The 12,526-nt window shown below is 37.3% G+C and overlaps 1 long non-coding RNA gene across 1 annotated transcript; it reads right to left on the bottom strand.

The window, feature by feature from the left end:
- Positions 1–352: 352 nt before the first annotated feature.
- On the bottom strand, positions 353–3,191 carry LOC120272558. The gene is made up of 2 exons (XR_005540215.1): positions 2,800–3,191; positions 353–555 (listed from the first exon to the last, which is right to left on the bottom strand). It is a non-coding gene; the product is annotated as an uncharacterized LOC120272558 (long non-coding RNA).
- Positions 3,192–12,526: the final 9,335 nt, after the last annotated feature.

Genomic DNA, 12,526 nt, shown 5'->3' with positions numbered 1-12,526 from the left:
CGGTCCTCTTATAATATATTTAGTATTTACATATTTAATGTTTATTTGATAGTCAAAATATTATAATTATTTATATATATTGATAAAAAATTGAGCTTGCCTCCATCAAATGAGTTCGTTATTAAATAACAAATATTATAAATATATTAATCAATAAAATGGCTCTATATATTTTTGAAATTTTTTTAAAAGTAGTTATATAAAATAAAAAAATGATTTTTATTTTTTTAAAAATAAATAATAATACTTTTGTCACGCCCCGAACCCGGTCTGGCCGGACCCGACACGCGTACAAACGGCCACAGACCCACAAGGTGTGAGCCTCATAGGCCTGCAAGGCCTCAGAATCTGATTCAGGACAAGCAAATCTATAATAACCCAACAGTGTTATAGGATTACAGACTCTATAAAGTACACAATACCAGGATACAGAAGTCCAAAATACAAAATACAAGAATACAGGGATAGACAATGACAATAACTCAAAATTTACAACAAATAACACAGCATCTACAAACAATCTTTTAAGATCCACGCTGGTCTAATACTCTTGATCTGAAAAAGGATTCAAAACAAATCCATGAGCTTACTATCTCAGTAAGTAATCCAAAAATTATTTTACAACAACAGGGTTTAAAAATCTTGAATTCAAATGCCGAGAACTAATCTTTTTAACTCAGACTGAAAAGAGTTTACATATAAATAGCCCATTAGGGGTATAATTCTCAAATATTGCCGTTAACCAAAATATTGCAAGTAAAAGAATTATCAGTTTTCAAAACTGTCAAACAGAGATATAGTAAATCATCATATATGAGCATAGGTCTCCAAAGCATAGTTAGACTAAGCCAGAAATTTCAGAGGTATGTTTCAATTATACCGGATTTTCAGAATATTACAAGTTTTCGAAATACAAATTTTAAATAACTTATAGAGTATGATATTCTAATAACAGGATATATCCAAATATGTCATTCACCAACAATTTAAATATTCTAATAAAAAAATATTTCCAAATATAATTTACCGGAATTTAAACCCAGAAATACGATATAAAAAATACAGAAATTTCAAGGCAGGACAAATATTTGTGTTTTTGCAGAAAATCAATATCAAAAGTCAAAGCAGAGATTAACAGGTTTCAGTGTATGTCTCCAAATTCACTTTAAATGCCAAAGGTCATTTGTTTATCCTCAGTGACAGACCCGAGCCAAAATAACAAAAATCATTTATTTATCCTCGGTGACCCGAGACTGAATACCAGGTGGCCGTTGATTATTTCACCGAACGGACACGGTGCGAAACTGCAGTTTTATTTTTCCAAAATTACTTGTCGACAAGGTCAGGGTTTAACCCCCCACTGACAGGGTTGCATATCGTTCATTTGGAGACCAAAACATTCAGATACAAAATATTTGCAGAGTACATGTTCAGAAATTTCTAAAAGTTCTCAAGTTCATATATATATATATTTAGAAATACTAATAAATATCAAAATCTCACTTTAGGGAAAATAAATCGATAACCATAAATGAAATATAAAAATTTAAGCACATGAAGCATTTAAAATTATTCAAAACACTAGCTCCTTCAAAACTAAATTAAAAGATTAAATAAATAAATAAATAATGGAATTAACTAAGTCAATCCAAAAGATAGCAGAATCATTAACACATGCCTACAAACAAACGAATTTTATAAATGTTGGAGTAATCATTTGAATGTAATCACACATTTAGTATAAATAATAAATTAATAACCAAGTTAAAATGAATAACAATCATTTAATTAGCATTACACCAATGTAGATTTACCAAGTCAACAACTAAATAAAAATAATTAATTAAAGAAAATACCTCAAAATACATATTCCAAATAAATAATTTCAATATTAACAAAATAACAGATATTCAAAATAAAATAACAAAATACTAGATAATTATTTTACCGAATAAAATAATTTCTCAAATACTGAAAATACGGAGTTATTGGTAGATTACTTACCTAGTATTGCCTAAGTGCAAAATGAGATCCAAGACCACTCCCTAAAACGATCCTAAAACCCAATGATTTACCAAAGTTTAGAACAAAATCACTTTAATCACAAGTTTAAACACTAACCAAATATTTCTTTTACATTCTCTAGAGAGAGAAACTAAACTAAATAAAGAAACTAGAAAAATAATTGTCTTGCATGTATTCTAGCAGGAACTCACCCATGAAATTAAATACATCTCAAAGGCTTAACCAATTAACATGATTAAAATTAAAGTGATCCAATGCTTAACCTCCAATCATTTGACATTTGCCTTGAACTAATATTTATCTTGATGAGAAATCTCCACCATCCAATCTAAACAGATTCCACTACAATGCTTCCCTCATTCTCTTAAACTATCACTACTAATATCACAAGAAATATACATTGCTTTTAGCTTTGCAATATCATTCCACCAACTTAACAAATGCTATACAACTAGACCTTTAGTAACTACTTATACATATCCAACATGAAAATAAAAAGAATTTCAAAAGAAGGATGAGGGATGTAGTCAACATAAATTTTCCTATACTAAAAACACTAATGTGCACCAGCTGAAACCTAAATAAGCTTGGAAGAATACATGTATAACAATAGATCATCAAACTTTCACACTAATCCTTCTATGGAGCTATACACAATCATGAAGTTCACAACATCTCATGGCAAGCTAAACAAAGATAGAAGTCCAACAACCATAAGAAAATCCATGCACTAAAGACATACAAAAACTTATCCAAGCATGGTTAGGGACTTACTTCGATGGCCGGAAAAGAGAGAAGTGAAGAGAGGCGAAAAGAGAAACCATATGAAATCCAAGCTCCAAAACCTCCTAGAGCTAGCAACCACCACCACCAATAATAGAAAGAAGAAGAAGCAAATGGAGAGAAGAAAACAATAAAGTTAAATGGCTTGGTTATCAAAGGCATAGATGATTACTTTGGAAGAGTGATAAGATGGGGCGAAGAAAACTTGCAACTACGACTACAAGGTTCAGCACCGGAGGTTTGCCAGAAGTTGCCGGAGGAGATCACAACTCTCTCTCTCTCTCTCTCTCTCTCTCTAAAAGGATAGAAGAAAGAATGCTAAAGGCTCGGGCTCCATTGTCAATAACAAGATGGCAACAAGGACAAATTTAAGACAAGCTTCATGAAATTATGCAAAAGTTTGCATAATTTTGGCCAGGAATCCGTGGCTCTCATGGTTTTTACAAATGAATGAGGACAAGGAAGCTGGGGCCCACAATTTTCATGAAGATATATTTGAAAAAAAAACAACCCTTAATGTTAGGAAGTCTGGTCATCAATAATATGAGAGACCATGGTCCATGTTAGAAGCGCAATCTCTAACATGGAAGATTAATAAATAAAAAGAAATGGAGACAAATATAATTATTTAATTAGAGCAAGAATCAATCACATCTTTATCAATTGGCACCGGATCCCTATGTAAGGTGTTCATATTTTTACCGAAGAGACGGTTCGAACCCTCAACTTACAGTCACACAAAATGAAGGCACAAATGTATTTATATATCAATTTCATACCTATGTACACTCTAGTACATAACATGCCCATATTTTGTTAAAAAAAAAATAGAGTAAGATATAAATAGTGTAAATCACATTATATATATACACACAAAGAGGCAATAGATAGTCCTCATTCATAAATAAATTAACTTACCATCATATGTTTTATTTATAGAAAAAAAATAAACTAGAGCTTTCAAGTGAGTGTGAAATGATAAATATATATATATATATATATATATATCTTTTTTATCTTATTCGAAATTAAAAAAAAACTATATATATACTGGATTTGAGAATTTTTTAAATATTGGATTAGAAGTAAAATTTTTATGCAAGGTTACCAAACTTTAAATTAATTAATTTTTAAACAAATTTATTTAAAAATTTAAATCTCGAGAAAGAAATTATAAAGCAAACACAAGCCTTGGGAGTTGGGATGCATTTGGCTTAGAATAACGGCTCAACTTTGAGTTACCTAATATTTTATGTTATTTCAATTAAAACTTGATATTTATAAATAAATAAAGTTGATTGATTAATTAAAGTTTAGAAAAAAAACCAATAAAATTGATCCAAGTGGTAAACGTTTAGCCACTTAAGCAAACTTCTTGAGAGATATCTATCCTCTTATATGGCTTACTTTGACTTATGATTGAGATCTATATTTAAATAAATCAAAATATTCTTCAAATTTATCTCGTATATATCTATAGTGCTAGTCTATTTATATATATATATATATATATATATATATATATATATATATATATATATATATATATATATATATATATAATTTTGTCTATCAAAGAATTGACTCCACTTATAGACCATTATTCTAAACATCAATTGAAATTAACATATGATTTAACGTTATGGACCATTGTATTTATTTAAATCTACTTAATTTTAAATTATTATAAAAATAATTTAAATTTAAATTTCTATTAGGATATCGGTGAATAAAAAATTTAATATATATATATATATATATATAATATACCTTGGCTGAATGTAACCTAATATTCAATTACATTGTGACACATGCATGAATGTGCATGGTGTGATATTCATGGGGGGCCTTCAACATGAGTTTTATCGCTATTAATGCAAAACCCTTATTAAGATTTAATATTACACAAAACTTGACCTCAGCCTACTTCCAACAACACGATTGTCAAGGTCAAGCCAATCAAATAATGACAAAACCTGCTTGACCTTCTTCCGCCACACAATCCTTATGTCATGTATCACACCTTATCAAACAACTTCACCATTAAACTTTTTCTCATTTTGCTGAGATATTGCTAAGCCATGCCAAGATATATATATGGTAATGCATTTGTGTTCCCATTATATATATCTGAATTAGGTTCAAAGTTTTATTTATTTATTTATTTACGAGATATGGACAAATTAATTAAATCAAAGACATACACAGCATATATGCAGATTAATTGTGTCTTCATATTTGAGCTTAGGTTTAAATCCCTTTTTTTGGTAATGACACAAATATTTTAACTACGTAAGGATCTCAGTATCAATAAGCCAAGAAGTCATTGGTCTTGATTAGCATATTTAAATTCTCATTTATTTTCAATTTATTTTTTATTATTAACTTTATTTTTTATTTTATAATAAAAATTTAAACCGATAAAATTAACAATTTAAGATTATGCTAGTATAATAATATTGTAAAGGCATGATTTGATTTTTTTATATTTTGCGAAGGAAAAATGGTAACAATTTTCTGGAAAAACATAAAGAGCTGGTTAACCTAATTATGTTTTTCTCAATAGCCACTATAATTATTAGCTTTTAAAAAATTACGGAATTTTACTTGTAGTTACTTATAAATTTTTTATGAAAATTAGAATGGATTAAATTGAAGCATTGTATTTTAAAATATAGTATTTATTTGAAATATGAAATCAATGTTAAAACAATTTTTTTAAGTGGAAATTGCCAAAAAAACCCTTTAAGTTTGTAAAATTGCCAAAAACACTCATTAGTTTTGCTAGATCCCTAAAAAAACCCCCTTCTTTTAAAACTCTATGTTTTTCAAACCCCCGAAACCCCATAGCGGATGTGAGCGGAGTGAGTTTCAAATTTTATGGGACGAAAATGCCCTTGCATGGGGAGTCGTGGTGCATGACCATCTCGGCGATTTGAGAGGAAGTGGGGTGGTTTTTCAGTAGGGGTAACCCGAGAGCAATTTATTGGAGTCGTTTACTTGCTATTTCTCAACTCGCGTCTTGACTCTTCCATTTCAGTACGTCTCGAAAGTTGTCTCTGCGTGAAAGCCTCTGAATTCTGACTTTTTCCTTTCCACCGGTATCTCAAAGGAGAAGTCCCCCGCGCAACTAGTTGGCATTTCATCAGTTTGCAATCTCATCTATTGAGTATGGTTTTATGTTAATTGTTCTGTTACAAAGAAATATTTTTCGGTTTTGTTTTGTGTTCCTGTTTTTGTTGGAAGATATTGAAGTCTGCAGGGGATTTCTCATTTTGGGGTTTTTGTTAGTCTGCAGGGAGATTTCTCAGCTAGGGTTTTGTTTTTGTTTTTGCATTTTAGATCAGTATACACTATCGAAAAAAAGTTTTTTTCGATTGTTATGATTTAGTGTAATATTTATAATGTACATTTCCCTTTCATTTGATATGGTTGCGGTTTACTAAATGAGGGTTGACGTTTAAGAAATGAGATGTTACGAGTTTAAGTTTTTGTTGTCATTGTTTAAGTATTATCGTCTCTGTTTAATAAAATTTGGGTCTATGTTTAACATTTGATATCTACGTTTAATAAGCGAGAGGTTCACAGATTTAAAAACCTTAAATTTAGCGACTTAAACTTTTTGTGAATCTTGCGTGTTGAATGTGTTGTTATTGTCATGCAGCGTGTGATTATGGCGGTCGACCCTAGTTAATAGGGCGATGCTATTTGAGCACGGTAGTGGAGACTTTTAGTGAATTGAAAAAAATAACATGACCCTCGACACGGGAGATTATTCGACGACACCGTTTGCGTGTTATCGGTGGAAGCTATATACCAAGAGAGGGCCTTCTTGATTCTCTTTTGCGAAAGATGCGATGGTGGCATCAATAAATTCGAGGATCGGGGAAAGCCGGTGAGTTTCGAGACCTCGAGATGTGGCCCTCGTTCTTGGTCTGCGTTGCGATGGCGGCCGTGATGGTCTTCAGAAGAAGAACCCGGTCGGCGTTCGAAGGGAGGTATCTATCGAAAAACCTACGAGAGCAGAGACCCCATCAAGAGCACTCGGTGTAACTTGTTCGACGAGAGGGAGAAAAAAGATAATTTTTGTCAAACTCACGATGGTGTACCTCGTGGGTACGATCCTCTTCCCAAATACGTCATGCTCGGTTCGAGCCGGATCGTTGATTATGTCGATGATTTACCGACCGTGGGGCGTCGCGTAGGGTGCGGGAGACGGCGCACGAAGTGGCTTATGGAGGATATTCCTAGCGGCAGCTCGAGTGCAGAGATAGATGCTTGCCGGGAAGAAGACCAACACGAGAGTACGTTAAGGGGTTTGCTAGGGTCGGGTGTAGCGTGCGGTTTTACTGAGCTTCCCCGGAGCAGGGGAAGAAAGTCCGTTTCGGCGAGATCGAGGATCTTGTGCTACGGTGAAAGTACTTCAGGGAAGCAGCGACGGTAAAAACCGACTTGTCATCGCTTCGATGGAAAAAGAGGTAATAAATCATGACATGATGTTTAACATAAGTCTTTAATGTTTAAACATTTTTATTTCGCGTTTAACTTTAATATTTACCGTTTAAGCATTATTACATCTTGGTTTAAATATTTTGTTCTCCGTTTAATTATATTCTATAACGTTTAAATATATAAACACTCTGTTTTAAATATAGTTTTTATAGTTTAAAATGAATGATTTATTTGAAATTGTTTGGTTTACATATGTTAGTTTTCTGAAAGTGGTTCGGCGAATCTTTGAAGAAAAGAAATATTTGTTGGGGCCAACCGGCGGACGGATGCTATTGCTCGAACCCACTTGCTCGGGCGGGGATGAGGCGGCCTACTATCGTGCTGCGATGGGCGCCGTTCTCCTACTTCCGACCCACCAGCGCCGCGCATTCCTCGGCCAGGAGAGCCTCCCCTACCCGGCGGTTGCAGACAACCCCCTACCAGCGACAGCGAGCGGTCCCCGACCAGTGGCGGCCCCGTCCGAGCGCCGTGGCCCGCCCACCGGCGACATTAGGCGAAGATGTCACGCAACTCTTATGCGGGCGTACGGAATATTGATGACCCAGAGTTTCTTCGACATCGCTCGTGTTGAAGGGCTGGAAGGGCGTTCGCGGCGGTTGCAATCATTCCAAAGCTGAAGCACCCGGGGACGAGCAGGCGTCGGGAATGTGGCAGCGACGACATCATCGGGAAGGTCGTTCAAAGGCGGCCACATTCGAAGAGACTTGCGAAAAAGAGGAGAACAATCGCCTCTCTCCTCGCACGGTGACGATGAAACAATAGCAACACCATCGTGGTGATCTTTGATTCTTGAGTCATCGCCGTTAATGACATGGCCATGACGGGGGAGGACATCGTAGATGATGTAGGCATTCTCGCTGATTGAGAAGGTCGATTAACTCTCTTCTTGATGAAAACCTCGACCCGGTGGGCCGACTGCAGAGATGACGGTATCAAAGATGGACAGCAATCCACGAAGATCGAGAACAAGTTAAGGGTGTGTCTCAGATGATGATGTTGTCAAGGCCACGGTTGAGAAGATCGTTGAATCTGTTGACGTGGCCGTGGCGGTGGCAGGCGATACCCGCATCAAGCGTGACACAATCCCACCACAACAAGAACCATGTAAGGATGTGTGCCGGTTGATCTTTGTCGCCGTCGTCCCGCATCGAAGCCGGACACAATCCCCGCAACAAGAACAACCATGTAAGGATATATGCTGCGGTTGATCGTTGTCGCCATCGTCCCGCATCGAAGGAAGATGATCTCTGAAGACCCCGACCGAACAGCGAGAGAGATGATCGAGGCCAATCAAAAATGGGACGAGACGGCTCGGAAAGATTTTTATTCGAAGAAGAAGAAATGGGTTGGCTGTCGCGTCTTAACAAATATGAGCGAGGAGTTGATGAGGATCTTCCTCAGCGCTCTATGGGACGAGGTAAGTTTAAAGTTTTTATGATATTGTTTAAAGGTTTTTGTTATAGTGTTTAACTGATTTTCTAATAGTGTTTAATGCCCTTATGTTATCATTTACTTTGTCTACTTAACGTTTAATTATATATAATATCATGTAACAATTGATAATATCATTTAAATATTTACGATATGGTCTTATTATATCTATTATCGTTTAACCTCAGCACTGTCGTGTGGAGGAATGACAGTTGTGAGCACCACTCGCGACAAATTATACCTGTTGCTTGAGGGGAAGGAGATGGTCACTGATGATGTGATGGGCGCTTTTCTTATTCATAATACAAAAAGTCGGCTGAGCGAAAGAGCCATATCCTTACAAGAGCGCCTCCATCACCGAGACCGCTTCTTGCTGTTTATGTCAAAGCGAGGACGGCGCACATGAAACAATTATGGCTATGGTCGGGGGATGCTTTGTCGCTAACCCTGCGTGAAGTTCAAATTATCATCCTCCCGATAATCATGAATGGCCACTTCCATGTCAGTCAGTCACAGACGATGATAAACAAGAATACAGGCGTTATTCTTCATGTCAGGAGTACGATAAGGGACGCGTTGGACATGGTAAGTTCTTTAATTATGTCCGATTAATATACGTTTGGTATTTAATTGGTATTCTAATCTCGACTTGCATATCTCGGCGGTGGAATCTATTCGACAATTGTATCGATATGGAGTTCGGCGAGTCGGCGACGACAAAAGTACTCGCTCGTGCGACTTGAAACCCCACGCCAAAAAACAAGGAAGCGTCGATTGCGCGCGTCTACGTCATGCGGTTTATCGAGCAATTACTTTGGGGTGAGAGTTACGACTACACGAGACAGAGCGTTCCTTACCTCGAGTTAGGGTATGTTACCCGCATACTTAAGGAGGGAAGGGCGGCCGGGTGTCCATGACAAAGGGTGGTCGTCACAAGCGGGTTAAATTTTGGTTTTGAAGAACATGTCCTGTATATCTCAATATCAATTTTGTTTTCGAGTGTAAACCTGGACAAATTCAATTCATTGTTTTTGTTTTCGAAGAACATGACTTGTATATGTAAATGTAAATTTTTGTTTGTTTTTGAATTGTAAAAGCGGGGTTAAATTCCATTCGAGTTTCATTTCATTGTTTAATTTACGTTCTAATTGTGTACATTTCACTTTCATTGTTTAAATATACTATATATCGTTTAAACATCGGATTGAAATATTTCAACTTACTGATGTATCCGTTTAAAAATAACAATGTCTACTGTTTAAATACATTTTAATTCGGGTTAAAGAGTAAAGAGTTTAAATATGGAAAGTTGCCCATCAATACACTGATGTTTCACTGTCATCGATCGGCTTATTTACAATGCCTAGTCGTGACGGTTTCATTACAAGATCGATTGATTGTGGCCGGATCCATGGCGAGCTGCTGCAATGTAACTCGCGGATATCAAACGCTGCGACTCGATCCTCTTTCGTCTAGGCCGCCCTGGTGCTGCCTTCTCGTCACGGTGATGCAAGACGAAGCTCACGATTTCCGTCGAAGGCACTGTCATACGTCGGGTATGGGGAATATAGCTTCCCTTATCGCGCGATTTGTAATTGTCGACGGTGAAGTACCCGCTAATAAATCGGGTATGCGTTCGTATGTCATGCGCATTATTCTGCGCATGAGCGTGTTTTGCAAGGGATACCATAAACTTGCCACCTTCAAGCATGAACAAGTTACGTTGGCGAGATCTACGGAGTTCTGCTTGTTTCGGTCGATCGCCGTAGCGATCGTCGACCAACGGACCAACACGAAGATTTCGTTTGTCCTCAACAATGATCTCTACCTTCGAGATGTATGTCGGGCGTAAGTAGGTCTCCCCGTTTGTTAAAGCTACTCACGCGGGTTACATAACATCGCGCATCAACTTGAACCCTGGCAAATAAGGTTAAACAAAGACAGATGATGGTTAAATAATTCGTAAAACATGTTTGAACATTATTGTAAATATTTAAGCGAAAGGATTAATATTTAAAAGTCGAGATAAGTGTAATTAAACAAAGATTGAGAATGTTTAAAGGGTGACACTAAATGTTAAGTGTAAACCAACATTCGCGAGACCTTATGGAGTCGACCATTTTTACGTCATCGGTAAATGATGTAGCTTCCTTAATCCAAAGCATTGAACGACTCACTGACGTTTGAATACATCTCACCCCAGCGATCACCTCGAGCAGATAATTCGACCAATGTGCCATATCCGATTTATTAATCAGCCAGTGATGAGCTTCAGGTGATGTGGCTTGCAGTTTATTCATGGTATCATCGAAATCTTTAGCCGTGGATGCCCACGCAATGCGGAAATCATATAGACCCGGCCTCCTCCTCAATGCCTTCCCAAGTCGACGATTGGCTTTTATAAAATTGGCCTCAAATGTCGAAGGCAGTATGCATGTGGCGACGAAGGAAGACTCTCGCAATTGCGCTCACAAGGCCCTTGGACTGTCGACACGAAGGTAATTATCTCATGATAATCTCCATCCTCGTATAAGGCATCGCTCTAACTTAGATATGAACCAAGTCAATTGGCGTCGGGTCTCGTTGTCGACTATACCAGGCGGCGTGGAAAAACCATTGTTTCCATCTTTCCTGCATGGCACCGATGAGTGTAGCCCCGATATTTTTCCCAGGAGGTGTGTACCATCGAGAAGCAGCGACTGACTGCAAAGCCCTCTTGAATCCCATAATACATGCGGTGAAAGAAAAGAATGCACGTTTAAAAGCGATCACCGTCTCTTTCCACGATCGCTAGCTGCTGCAGGGTTGTCTCGACCGCCTTATCCACATACCAAAGCAAGCGATCGTGGGCCGGAGATGTCAGCTGCAGTCGAGGACCACCGGGCGTGCTCTTTTCCCAAACCAAGCACGCTTGTATGGTATGTGGACACCATGTTCCATGCAGCATGTCCTTTTGAATGTCGATGGCCTTGTCACGAGGGGCGGTCCTTTGAGCTTACGAATCACTCGATGCGCTAACCCGTTTTTGGGACGCTTTCGGATCGACGCTGAACCTATGCCTCCACTGCAAGTGTGTGAGCCGGGTTGATTGTCTTGATTAGAAAGTATTTTTGTTATACTCTTTTGATGCGTGAAGGCGCTGATGACGACCATCGGCAGCATTCCACGATCGCCCGATGTTTTTCGTTCTTTATGAATTTGAAGTCAAAAATTCCTTTTTGATTGCATGATTTGATACATCCACTGAAATGTTCGACACCGTCAAAAGCGTTGTCAAATATCAACGACGACACTTGAGATGATCGGCGAGGAAGGAAGACATCCAGCCGTCGAGGTCGCCCATGGGGATGAGCTAGAGCACTCATGAGAATCACGAATTCCTGCCATGACACTTGATCAAATGAAAAGATCAGATATGTTAAGCGGAGAATATAACGTTTAAGTGATAATGACAATATTTAAGCGTTAAATTAAATACTTAGCGGTTAACTAATAACGTAAAGCGACTAGTACAAGATGTTAACTAGTGACGGACATATTTAAACACTAATGACCCCGAAACAAGCTGGAACAATTAAAAGAGAAGGAACTTCTACGAGTAAAACTCGTTTTTCATTAGGATTCGACAATGGCACATTTTACGTCTCGACGACAAGATCAACTACGGCACATTTGAAGATGGAGTGCATGTGACACGTCCATGTGGAAGTCAACATCGTTTTCTATTGGGCAAACCGTTTTATATCCATCCGGTGTGATGAACTTAACCACGACA

This window comes from Dioscorea cayenensis, chromosome 11 (genome assembly GCF_009730915.1).
Source record: "Dioscorea cayenensis subsp. rotundata cultivar TDr96_F1 chromosome 11, TDr96_F1_v2_PseudoChromosome.rev07_lg8_w22 25.fasta, whole genome shotgun sequence".
NCBI lineage: Eukaryota > Viridiplantae > Streptophyta > Magnoliopsida > Dioscoreales > Dioscoreaceae > Dioscorea > Dioscorea cayenensis.
Note: the sequence above shows the minus strand (reverse complement) of the source record. Positions and strands in the feature narration are given on the sequence as shown.